The 21,544-nt window shown below is 38.9% G+C and overlaps 1 protein-coding gene across 1 annotated transcript in view; it reads right to left on the reverse strand.

Annotated features, from left to right (window-relative positions):
• Nucleotides 1-21,544, reverse strand: part of LOC124360889 (growth factor receptor-bound protein 14-like) — a 426,402-nt gene that overhangs the window by 394,955 nt on the left and 9,903 nt on the right. The gene's annotated exons all lie outside the window — the stretch shown is intronic.

Raw genomic sequence — 21,544 nt, forward strand, 5'->3', positions numbered from 1 at the left:
CACGTGGCATTGTCTTCTATTGGTTCACTAGTCAAGACTTTTAAAAGCGTCCAATACTGAATGTCAAAATAGTTCATCCAAATGTCACACTATAAAACAGGCATACTTGATTCTTCTTAAGAACATATGGTAAATGACATTTAATTGACAAAAATATCTACTGCCCGTTTTTTTTATTTTTTTTTATTTATTTTTTTTTTTTTATTTGGTGAGTAGAGAATAAAAATTTTGAATGGTGATAAAGGCTTAATATTCTTGTTATCTAGAAAACGGTGAGGAAATCCGCCAATGCGAATTCAAATATGATTTACTTAAAGTGGATACATTCAATATTTAAATTTTAAAGGTGATTGGTTACATGTGTCTATATTTTATGTCCATAATTGCGCTGTTCTAAAGTTTGACTAATATTCTCACCAATGTTTATAACTGCGAGGAGTTGTGTGAACATGAAGAATTGCTTCCGTATTCCACTGAATCTTCGGGGCTCTTCAAAGTCCAACCTTAATCCGAAAACCGCACATGTTGGACACTGCCCAATCACTAATTCCCCACTTTCCTGCAACCCCAGAGAGTCTAAATTTGTAATAAAATGTAATGTTGATCCTAAGCATGAATCGTAAGTCTTTATGGTCTTGGTGTATCTACTTAGACATGAATTTACAGCCGTCTAAAAAGGTTTTTACACTGTTCTTACGAGTAACTGAGGAATAGTGTGGAAGTGACGAAGTTGACTAAGGTTATACACTAATAAGGTTGTCTTCTTATATAGTACAACTGTTAACGTGCAGTTCTACGTCGAGAGGGCCCTATCTCGACCTACCTATACCATCTCACCTTAGTACTTTGCCGGATATTTTCTATAGAACCACCTGGTAAGTATTATTATTCGTTCACGTTAACTGTATCTTCACAAAAACAATAACAAATCATGACAATGAAATTTCCGAAACCAATCAACCAAAGGATGTGACATTTCTGTCACCTAAAAGATGCTCGCTCACAAAGTCGAAGCTCCGCCCCTTCTGCCTTTGAGCTTCGAGGTTTCAAAACCCGCCTACCCTGATGTTATCCACAGACAACTAAGTACGTCTCCTAAAACATTATCACTAAGATCGTGTACTATACACAGTTTCCAAATTGTACTTTCAATTTTTGAGATTTCCCATATCTCAAAGCATTGTTTTATTATCTCGTTTGTCTGTCTGTACAAGGTTTGTTCTTTTCGTATAGGAAAAGTGAGTAGGTATAAAATTAATGAAATTACGTACCCATATTCATAAATATCTACACAACAGCAAATTTACATAAATACGAAAATTAAAATAATGTATGAATGTCAATAGTAATCAATAATGCAAACTTGGTCTGTTACTTAACAACTCACAAATATGGTGCAGTGTGTACTGATAGACAAACTGACTGTCTAAACGCAATATTAGCTCACATTTCATTAGCCTACGCCCAGTTAATTTTCTATCAGAAACCTGTCTCTAGACATATTTATAATCAGCATTGCTTTTATTAATAGCCAAGAAGTATTTCTTTTTCTTTGAATACTTTTTTGTAACACTTTTTATATTTTTCTAGACTGTCTGCATTGGTTTATGGGGGGGGGGCTTGAGCCCCCCCCCTCAAAAGTTTAAGAGACAAATATTACAATTGCAACTAGTAGTTTTTTTTAAGCCAGAACACATTTATGAGGTCTTAATGTCAAAATTTTTCCAGTGGAAAGATTCCTAAGCCTCAATTTTTGGAGGGTTTTTTATACTTCCTAAACCGCCCCGTGGGTCAACCTCCTCCCCCCCCGAACTAATTTTGTTTATACGACACTGAGATGGAGACAGCCGCAAGTAAAGGAACTAGTTTGGTCAGATTGGTTTTTAGTAGAGGAGTGGTCTTTGAGTGACAAGCGTAGGCCCCTGGTGTTTCCGGAGAGCAACATGAACCACCAGCCTCTCCTACTTCCAATGTACTTTAGGGTCTTTCAGATTCTGAACGGTTTCTTACAATGGCCTTTAAAATGAGGTGGATGGAGTCTCATACTCATCATCCACAAAACGTGAATGTCTGGGCTGGCATATTGGACACCAAGTAATTTGACCTCTCTTTATCAATGGAAATTTGAGCTCAGAGACACGTAAATATGCTCCAGAACCAAATTCTCCCTGCTATTGAGAATCTATGATGGCTAAACTGTCCTACCGTCTGGTTTCAGCAGGATGGAGCACCTCCTCACTTTGGAATACAAGGACAGTACTTGAATGAAATATTTCCTAAAAAGTGGATTGGTCGAAGTGGGGCAGTTGAATGGCCTCCAAGATATCCTGATTTGTCCCCACTAGAATATTCCTGTTGGAGGCATTAGATAAATATTGTTTTCAAAACTCAACCTCGTGAATTAGAAGACCTGAGGCAACGAATTATGGAAGAAACACAAAACATTTCTGAAGAAGCCTTACACAACGCTGTATCACATTTCTACACTCAAGTGCATGCACTCTGTCAGACTGTCAGGAAACGTTATGAAATTTTTTATAATTTCGTTTTAACACTTGAATTCCGATATCTTTATTTACAAACCGGCAAGTCATCATTTTCATGTATACTGTACTTTACACATAACAATTGAATAATTAGAATATGAAATCTTATTTCACACTTAAAAAGTAATTTCTCAGTTCACTAAATGAAACACCACTTCGTAACTGGCTTATAATAGCATTTACAGAAAACAGATCCTGAAGACTCAAATACCAATTTTTATAAATTTCGAACAGTCGCCATTTTTGCTAGGGTGGTCCTTTTGAGATGAAACTTGTGGCTTCCTACTCAGAAAAGATTGGCCCTTGAAATTAGGTGTTATTTACTATAGGCTCCCATAAGAACTTTTTACTGCATCCTCCTCAGAACGTCCCCTATTAGTGATAACAAATTACATAATGCACCAAAGATAATTGAAACCACAGTATACCCGGCCACAACATCTCAATTTGTTTAACCACTCTAGAGGTAACATGGTGGTTCCACACATTTTCAACACCCTGTATATGACAATAAACATTGTTCTATCATGGTATCCATAGATACACGGCAATATAAGTCAAAGGATTGAAACTCATCTCCCTGATGATTATGGATTACATGTCCTCTAAGTCCATAAAGCTTGAGTACAGGGTGCACAATGTAACAGCTTAGATGGTTTATTTATTATATAAGAACTACTGATGCTAAGAGTATTACTAAATGCAATACTAGATACATTTACATGTAGTTTAATTGCAAAAAAACTTAGATCAATCAAATTTACATTACAACATCCAACTACAGAATCAGAAGAAACTACTCAACTAACAGTAGGTAGGCTAATAGTTAGCCTATGTATAATATAAATAAATAAATGGTAATAAACATTGCTTCTAATAAATAACAAATTATGCAATAATTTAAAATTTTAAGTTTCTATGTACACAAAGTTGGAGAATGTTTTGCCTTGAGCCCATCTATAACAGATGAAAATTCTAACAAAGTTTTTTAATAAATGACTTGATTAAAAGCAAATAAGTTAATATTTAACAATAAAAGGATTTATCCAATAAAAATTCCAGACAACAGAGAAGTTTTTGTTTTAAACGTTTTAAGAGTTAACTTGTGGATAACAGCTTAACTTTCTCAGCGAGGAATATTCTTATATCCTTTCAAAAGACAAGTTTAAGGCCTATGCGGCTTCTACACCATAAACAATTTTTAAAATATTATTTCGCAAGAATGATCCCCCTTTCACTTATTAAGAGTTTTGCGCTAAATAATGCAAAATATTTCGATGAAATCTAACTTTAAAACATTACTATTTTACTGATGTTTTATTTTTCTGATGAATTTAAAGTTGAAAAGTTTGTGTGTGAGATGACCCAGCTAGGAACCTAGGAAAGTGTCATGTGATGTAGTGTCTTTAAGTCACGTCTTATTTTGAGACAGAGACATGTTAGTGGTTAGTGTTAGTGTTAGTGGTTAGTGTTAGTGGTTAGTGGTTAGTGTTAGTGGTGTTTGGGATAAAACGTCTACTGTACTACTAGTATTCATTATATTAAAGTTAAAAAAAACGTCAGACCAGACTAACTCTTAAAGCGTAAGTCTTATCATATAAATATTGTTAGGCTACTATTCACAATTTTACACTAGTGCTACAAGTTATTTTACATCTGCTTATACGTTAATTGAATGTATGAAACTATCGATAAGAATATTAATTAACCTCTGAATTAGAAATTTATTATTAAGCCCAATTGACAGTCAATATTGAACTTATAATTAATTAAGTAATAGTATATACTTACACTACATTTTTTGTTGATTAATCACAGTGACTTACAAATATCATGGAATTCAACCCCTGACTCAATACCTGTTAAATTCTTGTTGCCTTCCTAATCTGTTGGAATCCTAACAACTTCTCTTGCTAAACCCTTAAAATATGATACTGATGAACGTAAAGGATCCTTAAGGACTTCCTGATATGTACCACAATCCTGTCGTAACAATACGATAATGTATTTATAGCTGATCCAAATTAAGGCAGTATCTTATAAGCTCTCTCCCCCTACGCCCCCCGTAGGGGTGGGGTTACCCTCTCTTACGCCTAGGGGTACGTGTGAGCACACAACACTTTTTATTTCGAAATTTAAACATTCTCATAGAGTTTTAACTAATCAACCCGTGCAGATCCAGGCTATATTTGCTATCTCATACGAAACCATTCACACTTGTAATAGTTTTGTGTACATTCTACTATATTATTGTCCTCTCAGGCATTTTTATGTGATCATCGAGTATTTTATTCTGTTACGTGACTGGCACTATCTCGAGGGGTGATTTTCCTTCGTCACTATCAGTTCTGGTACACTGGCAGCACTGATAACCGGAGGCATTATTAGATAAGATAAGAACGTTACCGACCCCCATTCTTGAAGAACGAGGCAAAAGTATAAAAGTATAGGCTTACCTCCGCAGAGTAATGACAAGTAGAATATGATGGTTTCGTAAATAGGACATTGTAAAATTTGGCGTGGTCTTACAAAATGGATCATAAACACGAATTCAAACAATGATGTAACAGATCACTCAGTTGTATATCACACAATAACCAACCCTACATACACCGAAGTATTGTTACGCGCGAAAAGTTTAATTCAGTACCACCCATAACTTTGTATCATAACAAATTATCATTACATAATATGAAGAGATATAGACTCATGTTCACACTTCACGGTAAAATTGATCATATTCTTCCTACGTGTGTTTAACGACGGGAACTGCTCTGTTACTGAGAGCATATTGTCAGGAGTTCCATTACCGGAAAACCTCAACAGAATTCATATGTGATATGTGTGTAACGACGGGAACTGCTCTGTTACTGAGAGCATATTGTCAGGAGTTCCATTACCGGAAAACCTCAACAGAATTCATATGTCATATGTGTGTAACGGCGGGAACTGCTCTGTTACTGAGAGCATATTGTCAGGAGTTCCATTACCGGAAAACCTCAACTAAATTCATATGTGATATGTGTGTAACGACGGGAACTGCTCTGTTACTGAGAGCATATTGTCAGGAGTTCCATTACCGGAAAACCTCAACTAAATTCATATGTCATATGTGTGTAACGACGGGAACTGCTCTGTTACTGAGAGCATATTGTCAGGAGTTCCATTACCGGAAAACCTCAACTAAATTCATATGTCATATGTGTGTAACGACGGGAACTGCTCTGTTACTGAGAGCATATTGTCAGGAGTTCCATTACCGGAAAACCTCAACTAAATTCATATGTCATATGTGTGTAACGACGGGAACTGCTCTGTTACTGAGAGCATATTGTCAGGAGTTCCATTACCGGAAAACCTCAACTAAATTCATATGTCATATGTGTGTAACGACGGGAACTGCTCTGTTACTGAGAGCATATTGTCAGGAGTTCCATTACCGGAAAACCTCAACTAAATTCATATGTCATATGTGTGTAACGGCGGGAACTGCTCTGTTACTGAGAGCATATTGTCAGGAGTTCCATTACCGGAAAACCTCAACTAAATTCATATGTCATATGTGTGTAACGGCGGGAACTGCTCTGTTACTGAGAGCATATTGTCAGGAGTTCCATTACCGGAAAACCTCAACTAAATTCATATGTCATATGTGTGTAACGACGGGAACTGCTCTGTTACTGAGAGCATATTGTCAGGAGTTCCATTACCGGAAAACCTCAACTAAATTCATATGTCATATGTGTGTAACGGCGGGAACTGCTCTGTTACTGAGAGCATATTGTCAGGAGTTCCATTACCGGAAAACCTCAACTAAATTCATATGTGATATGTGTGTAACGACGGGAACTGCTCTGTTACTGAGAGCATATTGTCAGGAGTTCCATTACCGGAAAACCTCAACTAAATTCATATGTCATATGTGTGTAACGACGGGAACTGCTCTGTTACTGAGAGCATATTGTCAGGAGTTCCATTACCGGAAAACCTCAACTAAATTCATATGTGATATGTGTGTAACGACGGGAACTGCTCTGTTACTGAGAGCATATTGTCAGGAGTTCCATTACCGGAAAACCTCAACTAAATTCATATGTCATATGTGTGTAACGGCGGGAACTGCTCTGTTACTGAGAGCATATTGTCAGGAGTTCCATTACCGGAAAACCTCAACTAAATTCATATGTCATATGTGTGTAACGGCGGGAACTGCTCTGTTACTGAGAGCATATTGTCAGGAGTTCCATTACCGGAAAACCTCAACAAAATTCATATGTCATATGTGTGTAACGGCGGGAACTGCTCTGTTACTGAGAGCATATTGTCAGGAGTTCCATTACCGGAAAACCTCAACTAAATTCATATGTCATATGTGTGTAACGGCGGGAACTGCTCTGTTACTGAGAGCATATTGTCAGGAGTTCCATTACCGGAAAACCTCAACTAAATTCATATGTCATATGTGTGTAACGGCGGGAACTGCTCTGTTACTGAGAGCATATTGTCAGGAGTTCCATTACCGGAAAACCTCAACTAAATTCATATGTCATATGTGTGTAACGACGGGAACTGCTCTGTTACTGAGAGCATATTGTCAGGAGTTCCATTACCGGAAAACCTCAACTAAATTCATATGTCATATGTGTGTAACGACGGGAACTGCTCTGTTACTGAGAGCATATTGTCAGGAGTTCCATTACCGGAAAACCTCAACTAAATTCATATGTCATATGTGTGTAACGGCGGGAACTGCTCTGTTACTGAGAGCATATTGTCAGGAGTTCCATTACCGGAAAACCTCAACTAAATTCATATGTCATATGTGTGTAACGACGGGAACTGCTCTGTTACTGAGAGCATATTGTCAGGAGTTCCATTACCGGAAAACCTCAACTAAATTCATATGTCATATGTGTGTAACGACGGGAACTGCTCTGTTACTGAGAGCATATTGTCAGGAGTTCCATTACCGGAAAACCTCAACTAAATTCATATGTCATATGTGTGTAACGACGGGAACTGCTCTGTTACTGAGAGCATATTGTCAGGAGTTCCATTACCGGAAAACCTCAACTAAATTCATATGTCATATGTGTGTAACGGCGGGAACTGCTCTGTTACTGAGAGCATATTGTCAGGAGTTCCATTACCGGAAAACCTCAACTAAATTCATATGTCATATGTGTGTAACGACGGGAACTGCTCTGTTACTGAGAGCATATTGTCAGGAGTTCCATTACCGGAAAACCTCAACAGAATTCATATATGATATGGGTGTAACGGCGGGAAAAGCTCTGTTACTGAGAATGAATTGTCATGAGAAGTTTATTTTTACTATTTGTATATTAGAACATATTATAGTTATCTCGTAGCTGTATTATACGTAGGAACCTATCAACACGTAGACCTTTTTACTAATTTTTGACGGTCTGCAATAGTTATTCACCTTTATTTGTGTCTCAGACATCAAAGCAAAATTACTCTCTCAAAAACTGCGCTAAAAGTATAATTACAGAAGAGTAATTTATAGTGATACATGTCTTTCATTTTTATATAAAATTCCCAAGATGCTTTGAAATCAACCTGCCTTGATAAATGAATTCGTATATTTAATTTACTTCTTACGTATGATTAACAAATACCACGCTTTCTTCTCGATTAGCAGTTAGTTAATCGACAATAATCTGATCTACATCACGGATCTCACTGACACGATAATTTAATTAAGGCTGCCACACCGCAAGGAACCGATTCCGTAATCGATTGGTCGATTAGGAGAGCTGTCAATGAAAGCGAAAGCAAACCCGAGATAACCTAACCCAACCTAACCTCAATTATCCGAACACGGCGCGGCGCGGCGCTCTCAGTTTTAACATGCGCACAGTCCAAGAAAGCGACGATTGCGCAGCGCTTCTCAGAACTGGAGAAAGTGACTGTCACACGGATGGTCGGGCGGGCGGACATGGCTCGTGATAAGCTAATTCAGAGGCGGAGTCCACATGCGGGCAACCGTTGTGGGTCACTTATGGGATCTTTACACGCAGCGCGAAATAAAAAAAAAAAAAATCAAAATCTTTCTTATTGCAGCGACATTGTATATACATTGTATGGCAAACGTCAATACGGGGTTTCTAAAATTCCAGGCATTCATACACACAATACACATTCATACTTACAATTTTACAATCACGCCTCTTTCATTCTTCGCCAATGCAGCCCACTTAGCACAGCAGAGTCAGTCTTCTAATTGGGCGGTCTCCCAGTCAAATGCCAAAAACTCACCCGCATTATAGAATGCCTGAGACACCAAGAAGCGTTTGAGGCGAGTCTTTAACGCCTTAGGCGTTGGGGCATGTTTAATTGAATTGGGCAGTCTGTTGAGGAACTGCACACCCGCTTGCGAGGGTAGGCGTTCATAAACTACCGTTCTGTGTCTCCCAGTCCGGTAGTTTGCTCTGCCACGCGTCTCATACATGTGTATGTCTTGGCCTCTGGTTAAGGCACATTTACTCACACAAAACAAAGTTGTTTCCAAAATGTAGAGGCACGGCAGAGTCAACAGCTGCAATTTCCTGAAAGCTTCCCTGCACGACTCTCTAAATTTGATTTTGGCGATTACTCTTATTGCTTTTTTTTTGGAGTCTGAATGCTCTTTGAAACTGAGTGTTTGCGCAAGCTCCCCAAAGGACCACTCCGTAGGCAAGATGGGGGTAAATCAAGCCGTAATACGCCGTAATCAGTACCTGACTCGGACAGTATTTGGCTAAAGATCTCAAAACAAAAATGCCTGAGCAGATTTTTGCGCAAACATGGTCAATGTGCTCATTCCAAGTCAGCCCTCGATCACGGTGCATTCCTAGGAATTTTGAAGAGCAGACTTCTTCCAGTGTGGAGTCATCTAACAAAATGGCCGGCTCACACTGGTTGCCTGCAGTGCGCAAGGCAAAATTTAAAACGTTGGTTTTTGAAGAGTTTGTTGTTAGATTGAGGCTGTGGAAGTATTGGACACAGTTGTTGATGTCAACAAAAGCCTGTTGTTCCAAAACTTCGCTTGACATTGCATTGAAAAAAAGAGTCGTATCATCGGCAAACTGCACCAATTTTCCATGCAGAAGCGATAATTTTATATCGTTCACGTAAAGCAGGAAAAGCACAGGACTGAGGATAGACCCAATATTAGAAACAAACATAGTGGAACACGACCAAGAACTAGCCAGGAAAATAATTTGGGGGGAGGTCCAGACAACTGATATTTTATTCCGTAGTGGGCAGAGAGTAAGGCCCTATTTTGTTCCTTAAAAAGTTCTTGGCCTGTTTCTTTGCCGAGAACGATATTTCAGCAGTACATGTCAGTAATACTGAAATATTTAAATAATAATAGTTTACTAAAAATGTAATTGAAAAATTTTGGAGGGTTCCGGACCCCTTGGACCCCCCCGCTGGCTACAGCCTTGGACACGACTAACCTACACCAACCAAGGTATTACGAGTGTTATTCCGCAGGAATTACGGAACATAATAATTGTAATTATTAGAATAAATTAATAGTATAAAAACGCTAATTCTACATCAGCGTAAAAGGTAATTAGAAGTTTATGTAGTATACCTAATCACACTAACGTACCGGCGCTTCACCGTATGCTAGAATTACACACACGCACGAGTACAGGTTAACTTTGAGCTCAAACCCAAAAAAATCATTCCTTACTTATACTAACGGACGCTCCACGAAAAGTGCACGAGAATGTTGAGTGTATAAAAACTATACATTTCGCCAATATTATATAACTCAGAATGAACCAAAATACAATCACTTTAGAATGTTGATCAAAAAGTATCTCTTTAATGCTGTTTAAGATTGGGCAATATTGCAACAAATACATACGTATGACAGACAGCATCAGTGAGCGTTTGAAAACCAAATCATAAAACCATTCTGCAAGTATTGCAGCTGACGTAAGATCCTGGAATAATCTCCAAAAGTCAGTTTGCAGAAAACAGGTACTTTTTATACTTATTCTCGAAATAATTAGACAAATTTTAATATTTTTAGTTTTGTGCCTAATTTTCACAGTTAAACCCAAACCAAAATAAAGAATGTCCAAAATTGGTTTATGTTGAGTATACCCAAGGAACTGACAAGACATGTAGGATATTTAAAATGCATTCGTACTCCATGAGACTCAACGATTACACGTGTTTTATGAACCAGTAATTTACACAATTCTTTCATTGCGTACGTTTGAACTGTATGAAATCTTGTGGCTCATTGCACATTAAGGTATATTATCCTCCTACTGGTATGTATATCAAAATTTGGTAAAATTTTGTGAACAAAGACAAGTTGAAAGGGATTAGCTGTTTTGACATGTGTGTTGCCCCGGCTTGTACAAGCTTAGCTTTTAAAATGGCCGTGCTCTCTTATGCGTTAAAAAAGTACCGCTGGAATTGTAATGAAAATTGCAAAATATTTCGCACCTTTTAGATTCTTTATAACAATACTAGTGTTGTTGTTATTGGACTTAAAATAAATACCAAGATATGTGCCAAGTTTGGTATCTGTGCTTTACTAGTTCTAGTGACAATCTTTGTTTATACACAAAATGGCGGCTAGCGGCTAAACGACAGATTACAGGACATCTTTTGTTTGAAATCATTAGTACCATCAGCCACAGACTTTTGTGATACTCTTTTCTGAACACCCTGTTTACAGGAAACGCCGGTATCGAGGGTTAACTAACTTTGTCTTTAATATTAGAAAATACCATACAGGCAGAAGTGTGTTATAATAGTGCATGACAACAGTTTATGCTCATAAAACATCAATATACTTGAAAATTGAATATAGCGAACCAGTACTTGTAAACATTACATTTTACTATGCTAAGATAATAAGATAAACCAGAAATAATACGGAAGAAAGTTAGCTCCAACAAAAGAAGTCAGCATACGTTTATAGAAACTGTGGGAGCCTGAGGTCGCTGATTGGCCGATCCTTTGCCAATCACGATAAGGCTCCGCCCCCTCGACTCTCCTCTATAAGTGTATGTGCATTAACAGTATCAGTCACTAAAGATTGCTCGTTACAGCCACTTAGAGATATCTCAAGGTTATAATTGGGTAAACTATTGTTTGACTCAGTATGAATAGAAATAATTTCAAAATAAAATTGATCGAAATAACTAAACATTTTAAACTGCAAGACGTAAAATTATACTTTTTGACACCTTTGGAGGAGGCTGGATATTTCAACAATTGCCAAAAACACTAGACAGCCACGGGAAGACAGGAAATGAGTAGTAACCTTTTCCAATTGTGCCATCCACATCAATTCGTTGAAGTGGATCAATGGATGACAATTAGTGGTCATGAAACCAACTGCAACGCGAAGGTCTTCTCGGTCATGTTAACTTGTTAGGATTTTGGTGTTTCTCTAGCTTCCTTTCATTTTAGCTTTTTCTCATGATCAAATATTCAGGCAACCTAAAACCCTTCTTGATTCGTAGCAAGTTGGGGAATCTTTGCTCTCTGCTCATCCTCCTTGCTATCCTCACCCGACGCTTTACTCTGGTCAGGGATACTAATTGTCCTAGTCAGAATCGGCTACTTCCGCACAAGCGCGGACCAACAAGAATCACAGAGATTACTCTTACAGGGAAGTTCAGATGGTGAGCTTCTAGCTTTACTTTGATAGATGATTGGGACAAAAAAACCAATGCACAGAATACAGTCACGGCCCAACACAGAAACAAGAGCTTCCCTGATCATCAAAATGTTTTGCCAGACTAGTAATCATTAGAGGTTACACAGAAAATCACTTATTGGGCTGTAGGTAAAAGCTGCAGCACAATCGGTCGTGGCCGAGTGCGTGAAGAGTGCTCGATAGTGAATACGAAGGGATGAGATGACGTCGGCTTTTCCAGCATTTGCAATTGAAAGGGTCACTTGAAACTTTTCCCATCAACCGCCCACCCGGCCACCCAGCCACCCAGCCACCCGGCCACCCACGCCCCACCCACCCCCGCGATGGTTTACTGCTCTACGGAGGAGTTCGGCTTATACCCTTCTTAGTGGTTATTGAAATATAAGCAATATCAACAGTCAGCCCTCCAACACCACTTTATCGCTCGAGTGGAGTTCTGATGAACCCCTATTGATTTATATAGGAGTTCATAAACCTCTCTGGCGTTTCATTCTCCCGTTACATTTATATACGAGAAATATTCTTACTCTCGTAACAATATTTATATAGATACATAGATTTCCAAAATCTACGTTGGGATATTAATTAGCAACATTGTTTACACCCACATACGGCTCTAACCTGACTATTATTTGTTGTGAGTGACTGTTTACTTACTGTTAGAGAGGTAATACACAAGTCACACATTCATACAAGTTTAAGCAATGGCGTAACTATAAGGGGATGAGTGAAATTGAAAATAATATACCCAAGAGCTCTAAATTAAAACAAATAATTATGTAACATAAATTAAACTACCTAGGAACCAACAACGAACCAGTCTCAACTAACCAGGAACCAACAACCAACCACGTTCAACTCACTAGGATTCAACAACCAACAAGATTCAACTAACCAGGAACCAACAACCAACCACGTTCAACTAACTAGGATTCAACAACCAACCAGATTCAACTAACCAGGAACCAACAACCAACCATGTTCAACTCACTAGGATTCAACAACCAACAAGATTCAATTAACCAGGAGCCAACAACCAACCACGTTCAACTAACTAGGAACCACCAACCAACCAGATTCAACTAACCAGGAACCAACAACCAACCATGTTCAACTCACTAGGATTCAACAACCAACCAGATTCAACTAACCAGGAACCAACAACCAACCATGTTCAACTAACTAGGATTCAACAACCAACCAGATTCAATTAACCAGGAACCAACAACCAACCTGACATCCCAGGATTTAAATAATCGCAGCAATGAACAATAATTAGACATGTTTCATGTTCAAGTTGTAGACATTTAAACAAACAATTATGGTATATATAATTTTATAATAAACAAAAGCTCACAACCTATCTTTTATTTTCAGCACTATTTATATGCAATGTTATAATCGTTGGTGTTTAGCATCGATTGTGAAAATATCGAACTTGTACAGGGATCGGAACGATATCCGTGTTCGATAGCGGTAGAAAAGACGCAGCTGTGCCTGAAACTGTCGTGGAGCTGAGGCGCCTTATCGTAATCTGACAGGAGGCTCTGCTCAGCCAAAAGTTAATGTGGTCGGCCCACTTTCCTGACTTCTTGGAAGCCTTGACTGCCGAGTTTGTGCCAGCAGACCTTAGCCTGTACTAAGAGAGTCGACTATACTAAGAAATTCATCCTTTATAGGGCTTTCAAGGAAGACAAGCTTTGTTAAGTGTAACTTCTTCTAATGAACACAGACGGTCTGTGTAAAAAATCGTAATTGACAATCACATTTACGTGATTCAGTCGCAAACAGTATTAAAATAAACTATCTTCAGTTTCAACATGGGTGGGTCAGCTTCATACATTAATAAGAAGTAGGCTACGAGTACACCGGGCATCAACAATCTTTCTATTTTTAACATACCCAAAAGAAAGTATTCACGTGTTCTCTTGTTATTGCTTGCAGACTTCCAAGTAGAATAAACAGAATTCCAAGTGCTTCAGTCTAGCCTCCAAGAATCAGGGCAGAATTCCAAGTATACCAGTCTAGCTTCTAAGAATTAGGATGGGGTTCTCAGTACTTCAGTCTAGCCTCCAAGAATTAGGGCAGAATTCCAAGTACGCCAGTCTAGCTTCTAAGAATTAGGGTGGGGTTCTCAGTACTTCAGTCTAGCCTCCAAGAATTAGGGCAGAATTCCAAGTACGCCAGTCTAGCTTCTAAGAATTAGGGTGGAGTTCTCAGTACTTCATCTACCTCCAAGAATTTAGGGCAGAATTCCAATGTACACGTCAGTGTAGCTTCTAAGAATTAGGATGGGGGTTCTCAGTACTTCAGTCTAGCCTCCAAGAATTAGGGCAGAATTCCAAGTACGCCAGTCTAGCTTCTCTGAATTAGGGTGGAGTTCTCAGTACTTCAGTCTAGCCTCCCAGAATTAGGGCAGAATTCCAAGTACGTCAGTCTAGCTTCTAAGAATTAGGATGGGGTTCTCAGTACTTCAGTCTAGGAATTAGGGCTTCCAAGTACGTCAGTCTAGTCTAGCCTCTCCAGAATTAGGGCAGAATTCCAAGTACGCCAGTCTAGTTTCTAAGAATTAGGGTGGAGTTCTCAGTACTTCAGTCTAGCCTCTACGAGTTGTGGCGGAATTTTAAGAATTTCATGTAGCCTAACCTCCAAGTACTTCAGCGTAACGTCTAGAAATAGGACAAATGTCCGAGTAACTCATCCTAGCCTCAAAGACTGTGCAGAGCGGGAGAAGCTCACCAAGATGAAAGTAGGTTACAAAGTCAAGAACGAGGGAAACCTGACGCTCGTGCTGGGAGGTTTAAGAAGCCACTAGTTACACGGTTCAGAGCTCCGAACCTTCACTAACCTTGGTCCTCATGGACCCACTTTCCCTTACAAGAATTACTCAGGTTCCTCTTCAGGATAGAAGCTTTCAGGTTGCCTGGTGTATTATCTTCCAGATTTTTGTTTATTAAATTACGAGTGGAAGACGTATCGTACTGTTAGGCCTTGCGCGAAGAAATATTTGGGGTGCGGGAAGACGAAATAAGCAAAGAATATTCACGCATTTATGGAGTTTCAGTGATGTTATCCTACAAAGGGCTATCTCCGACCATCTTCAGATCTGACTAGATCACAATCTGGGAAAGTAATTCTTCAGAAACTAACTTATAAGGAAGAAAAACATCTCTTTATACACATAACTCAGCTATGGTGGGAAGAGTTGATTCAATACAAATGTTGAGTTTAGCTCCAGTTCACCTTTCTCTTACCTGTATGTGCAACATCTGAAATCTGATGCTGTTGCAGACTTCACTCCTGAAATATGAAGTCGAGTTCGTCTGAAGGGATCCAAAAACTGTTGGCGATTAGGAACGAAGATGCTCAAAACGAAACCCCCGCATCGTTTCGACACCAGAGACACCCAGACTACAAAAAGTAGTGAGAGATATTCTTATTGTCTCATCAGATGCGCAATAAAATTCAGTCTGCAACAGCATCAGATTTCAGATGTTGCACTCAAGAGAAAGGTGAACTGGAGCTAAACTCAATATTCGTACAGCTCTTTAGGTAAATGTGGAATCTGTAATTTCCTTTGTCTACTTAGTACGTTTCCTTTTTCTATATGCAATTCGTTCTAAAAATATCGAAGAAGGGGACGTTTTGGTCTACCTACATAATATGGCCGAATAAGAGTATAAACTGAATTTCAGAAAGTGAAAATGAATTAAAATTGACTGACAATGATCTTGAGTTAGTAATAGAAAAGGTTTTAATCCATGTTTTGGTAAGACGGAGTACTGCCTACCAAATATTGCTTACCTTATTCTGGTTATTAAGTCCCCGATTACTCTTATTCGTAAAGGATTCATAAATGCTCGCAATAAAAGTTGGGAGACCGCAAAATTAGACTACTATGAAAAAGGTCGACTTTCAATTACTCAATTTCCAAACTATCTGCAATATAAAATATAATGTCAAATTTTACTAAGATCCATTTTGTACATCTAAATTTGGAAAACAATACACATAGCACATTGAATTCCAACTAGACTTCTTGGAAAATCAGAGTTGTGAATCATAAACGTGCTTATCCGGAAATAGAAATTAAAAATAAAAATTCATGGAGAAGTTAGTAATTGGAGACTTCGTGAAAGCCAAACGTGAGGAAAGAAGTTTAAAAACGTAAACAAAATTTGAGTTGGTGGTCTGGAGTTAGTGGACAAAGTGTATAAGTTACAAATCAATTGAAACGCAACCGTATCACCCATTTGTTATTAGAGTTAAACACAAAATAATCAGCGACAAATTGCATTCTTTTACTTTTGTGTTAGACTGGCGAATAAGTCCAGCTTACTATAGTGTGGGAGACTAATTCATAAACACGAAACGAAGCTCAGGTCACAATAACTCTTGTGGTCCGACCTGATTGTGTGCGCGCAACTGACCTACAACAGCAGTCGAGTATCTGACAGATCTGCTCTAAATAAGTTCACAATATTTGTAAAAGTTCACATGGAAATCTGTGTCATACTAGTACACTTTTTATGCGTGTAATACAAAGCTAATTTTGGGTTAACGTAGAATGTTCAGTGACCTTGGTCCTTTCTCTCGCCCCTCCCCCTCCAACACCACCTGTCACTCATCTTCATGTTCAAGTTGATAATTAGTTCAAGTAAATGATAGTGCCGAATAGTTTAATTTATATTGTTAATTATTTCTGTTGTTCTTTCGTTTGTCTCTGTACCTTGCCCGGGAAAACAAACTAAAATTAATTTATGTATAGGATAGCGTCTCTAGGCTACGCACAGGCTGTTTTTGTCTATGTAGGCTAATTTCCAAAAAATATATATTCAAAAATTACAATGTTTTAATATATTTGCTAAATAATTAATTCTTTGCAGACATGTTTGTAATCTCTGTATCAATATGAAAAATCGTAGAAATTAATTTATTTCCATTTTATTTCCTTTATTTTTAATATTTTACATTAAATATTTTCAAAAAAAAACAATTCAAACGTCCTTTTTCACGAAAACACTATATTTTTACGAAATATCTGTACGAGGCGTCATAACCTTGATTTTATATGACAATATTCGTAATCATTTCCACACCGTAATGCATAACGCTGACAGGAGAGCTGGGCCTCTGTTGCGCATGTCACTCTATCTAATTACTCTGTTACAACCGACAGGCTGTTGTCACTCATTACACAACTGATTAGATGACGTTCCGTTCTAGAGCCTCTAGAGCTCGGCTCTTTCCGTCCTAGAACATTCCGTTCACATACATGTCAGCACTGGCATGTTCAGGTAGGAACTGCATGCCAAGGTGAATACTCTAAATTTAATCACCTAGGTACCGGTAATGAAAAATAAGGGAAGGTAAAACTAAAAAAAATAATTGAAAATTATAGTGTTTTCTACATGCATACAAAATTAAAATTATACAACATAAAAACAAACCTAAGCCCAAAAGTTGTGAACTTTTTCCTTTTTATGATTGAAAATCATATGCAATACTTTTGTTTCATTACGATTTTTATAACATACGTCTTCGTGACGTGTACTACCAACGTATAACAGAATGCAACGCTTTAAGGTAATACTAATCACACATTGAGCCCGACACACGATGTCATACAACGGTGGTGTAACCCCCCCCCTCACCCCCCCTCGCCACCCACCAACCCCACCATCACCTCTCAACAAATTGACACTGACAGCTTGTCCGTCAATGTAACTCATTAGTTAATTACACCGGCCCTCGGATAGCCTGCGGTCGCTTGCACGTCCATTTACTTTACTCTGTCCTGTCGCAGTTTGTTAACATAGATTATCCAATTTACGAATTAATAGACTTCACCGAGCATGATTAGATTTACCGTTGTTTTATGGCTTAGTTAGTAAACCGGACGCAAACTGTATTTCCACATTTCCGGTCTGGAAAACATATCCTGTTAATGCAGTGTGCTCTCCACACTCGGTGATATCGTACCTACACTTCGACGATCATCAGTTGAGTGCGCATAGCGTTCGTACAAATATTACACGTACGAGTTAAGTTAGACTATTTCGGGGTCGAAAAAAGAAAATACACTCGAACATAATCCAACTTAATACAAATATAAAACTGAAAATGCAACAGATCTCGACTTACCGAAGTTCCATTCACAATTCACAATATTCACAATAAGGATCCTATTATATTATTCAAGGACAATAAGAGAAATCTTAAAAAATAAAAATAATCTTTAATCTTTAAATAATCCATTTAAGCATAATATTAGAGACCATAATGACCCACACGAGTTGATTGGATGTATCGTGTATTCATTATGATTACATAAACAAACTTGCAACGTGGTGTGAACTTAGATGATAATCAAAATCTTATCGTCTAAGTTTGGAAGCTCATTGGGAGCCACAGTATTCATGTACAATATAGATGTTGCTATGACAACTCTCTAATGGTTGGCATGTTGACATGTTCACTCTCAGAGACTACACGTGCCGCCTAACACGCATCACCACAGGCTAGATACACTGTGACGCTTGGGAGCCACAGTATTCATGTACAATATAGATGTTGCTATGTCAACTCTCTAATGGTTGGCATGTTGACATGTTCACTCTCAGAGACTACACGTGCCGCCTAACACGCATCACCACAGGCTAGATACACTGTGACGCTTGGGAGCCACAGTATTCATGTACAATATAGATGTTGCTATGTCAACTCTCTAATGGTTGGCATGTTGACATGTTCACTCTCAGAGACTACACGTGCCGCCTAACACGCATCACCACAGGCTAGATACACTGTGACACTTGGGAGCCACAGTATTCATGTACAATATAGATGTTGCTATGTCAACTCTCTAATGGTTGGCATGTTGACATGTTCACTCTCAGAGACTACACGTGCCGCCTAACACGCATCACCACAGGCTAGATACACTGTGACGCTTGGGAGCCACAGTATTCATGTACAATATAGATGTTGCTATGACATCTCTCTAATGGTTGGTATGTTGACATGTTCACTCTCAGAGACTACACGTGCCGCCTAACACGCATCACCACAGGCTAGATACACTGTGACACTTGGGAGCCACAGTATTCATGTACAATATAGATGTTGCTATGACAACTCTCTAATGGTTGGCATGTTGACATGTTCACTCTCAGAGACTACACGTGCCGCCTAACACGCATCACCACAGGCTAGATACACTGTGACGCTTGGGAGCCACAGTATTCATGTACAATACAGATGTTGCTATGACAACCTTCTTATGGTTGGCATGTTGACATGTTCACTCTCAGAGACTACACGTGCCGCCTAACACGCATCACCACAGGCTAGATACACTGTGACGCTTGGGAGCCACAGTATTCATGTACAATATAGATGTTGCTATGACAACCTTCTAATGGTTGGTATGTTGACATGTTCACTCTCAGAGACTACACGTGCCGCCTAACACGCATCACCACAGGCTAGATACACTGTGACGCTTGGGAGCCACAGTATTCATGTACAATATAGATGTTGCTATGACAACTCTCTAATGGTTGGCATGTTGACATGTTCACTCTCAGAGACTACACGTGCCGCCTAACACGCATCACCACAGGCTAGATACACTGTGACGCTTGGGAGCCACAGTATTCATGTACAATATAGATGTTGCTATGACAACCTTCTTATGGTTGGCATGTTGACATGTTCACTCTCAGAGACTACACGTGCCGCCTAACACGCATCACCACAGGCTAGATACACTGTGACGCTTGGGAGCCACAGTATTCATGTACAATATAGATGTTGCTATGACAACTCTCTAATGGTTGGCATGTTGACATGTTCACTCTCAGAGACTACACGTGCCGCCTAACACGCATCACCACAGGCTAGATACACTGTGACGCTTGGGAGCCACAGTATTCATGTACAATATAGATGTTGCTATGACAACCTTCTTATGGTTGGTATGTTGACATGTTCACTCTCAGAGACTACACGTGCCGCCTAACACGCATCACCACAGGCTAGATACACTGTGACGCTTGGGAGCCACAGTATTCATGTACAATATAGATGTTGCTATGACAACCTTCTTATGGTTGGTATGTTGACATGTTCACTCTCAGAGACTACACGTGCCGCCTAACAAGCATCACCACAGGCCAGATACACTGTGACGCTTGGGAGCCAAAGTGTTGTTTTCAGAAATTTGGAAGATCAACACTGAAAAGATAGCTAAACAGTTATAGGACTAAGAGGTTTTAACAAATATTTGTTGCATATGGTGTAAGATTAATTACACATTGTACGGATTTTAAAGCGACAATTAATTCTAAATAATAAGTCTGTGTTGAATAGTGTGCAATAAAAAGCAGAATTTCACAAATTAATAAACTGCCGATAAAGTTACTTTTATCGAATGCATATGGTCCATAAGGTACTAATAATCTTGCCATGTGTGTTTGGAAACGATTAGAAATTACTCACTGATCGAGTTGCTCTATTGTTTCTTTGTGGAAATATTGTGTCACCGCCTTATCAAAACGTCATAACTACACATCCACACACGAGCTGTAGTTTCTATCGCGTTAACGACCTGTTAATATTCTGGAGTTCCTTCGTCTGATAAGGAGCAGATACAAGTTTTCAAAATGTTACTGTAGTTTAAATCTGTGTTAATTATTAAGGAAATAGTACACATAGAAAAATACTACCATAACATAAAAGATTTTGCCTCTCTGCGGTATTTCCACATAACATTCAATGCCCACTATTATCCATACTTAAATACTCTACGATAAAATCAACGCTGCCTCAGTCCAGAGAATCGGCGAAATGTATCTCTGACGAAGTATCCTGTACCAAAACAACATTTTGTGCAATTACTACTGCGGGTGCAATGGTGACGTGTGCGCATGCGCGGACACTCCGTTTCTCATTGATCTCTTTGGCCTCACCCATTCATAGACACACCCTGTCCCCGGAGTAGAATATTGCACCTGTACAACTCCCCCCCCCCCCGCGGACCCCACCCTCGACAACACCTGCTGTGGTAGGGTTTATAGGTCACGTGTCTGTCAGTCCGCGCTGAACACCGGATAATATTCGATTATCGACTATCGATAGAAGTATCAAAGTACAGATAGGAAGTGTCTGGAGACGACATGCGACTGATGGCGGAACCGATACCTCAAAGTTTCACGTCTCGAGACAGAGCGAGGCAACAGTCTATCTACGGCTTTCATCTAATTAGGCTTGTTACAAAAGAGAGGTAATCCAC

This window comes from Homalodisca vitripennis, chromosome 4 (assembly GCF_021130785.1).
Source record: "Homalodisca vitripennis isolate AUS2020 chromosome 4, UT_GWSS_2.1, whole genome shotgun sequence".
Classification (NCBI taxonomy): domain Eukaryota; kingdom Metazoa; phylum Arthropoda; class Insecta; order Hemiptera; family Cicadellidae; genus Homalodisca; species Homalodisca vitripennis.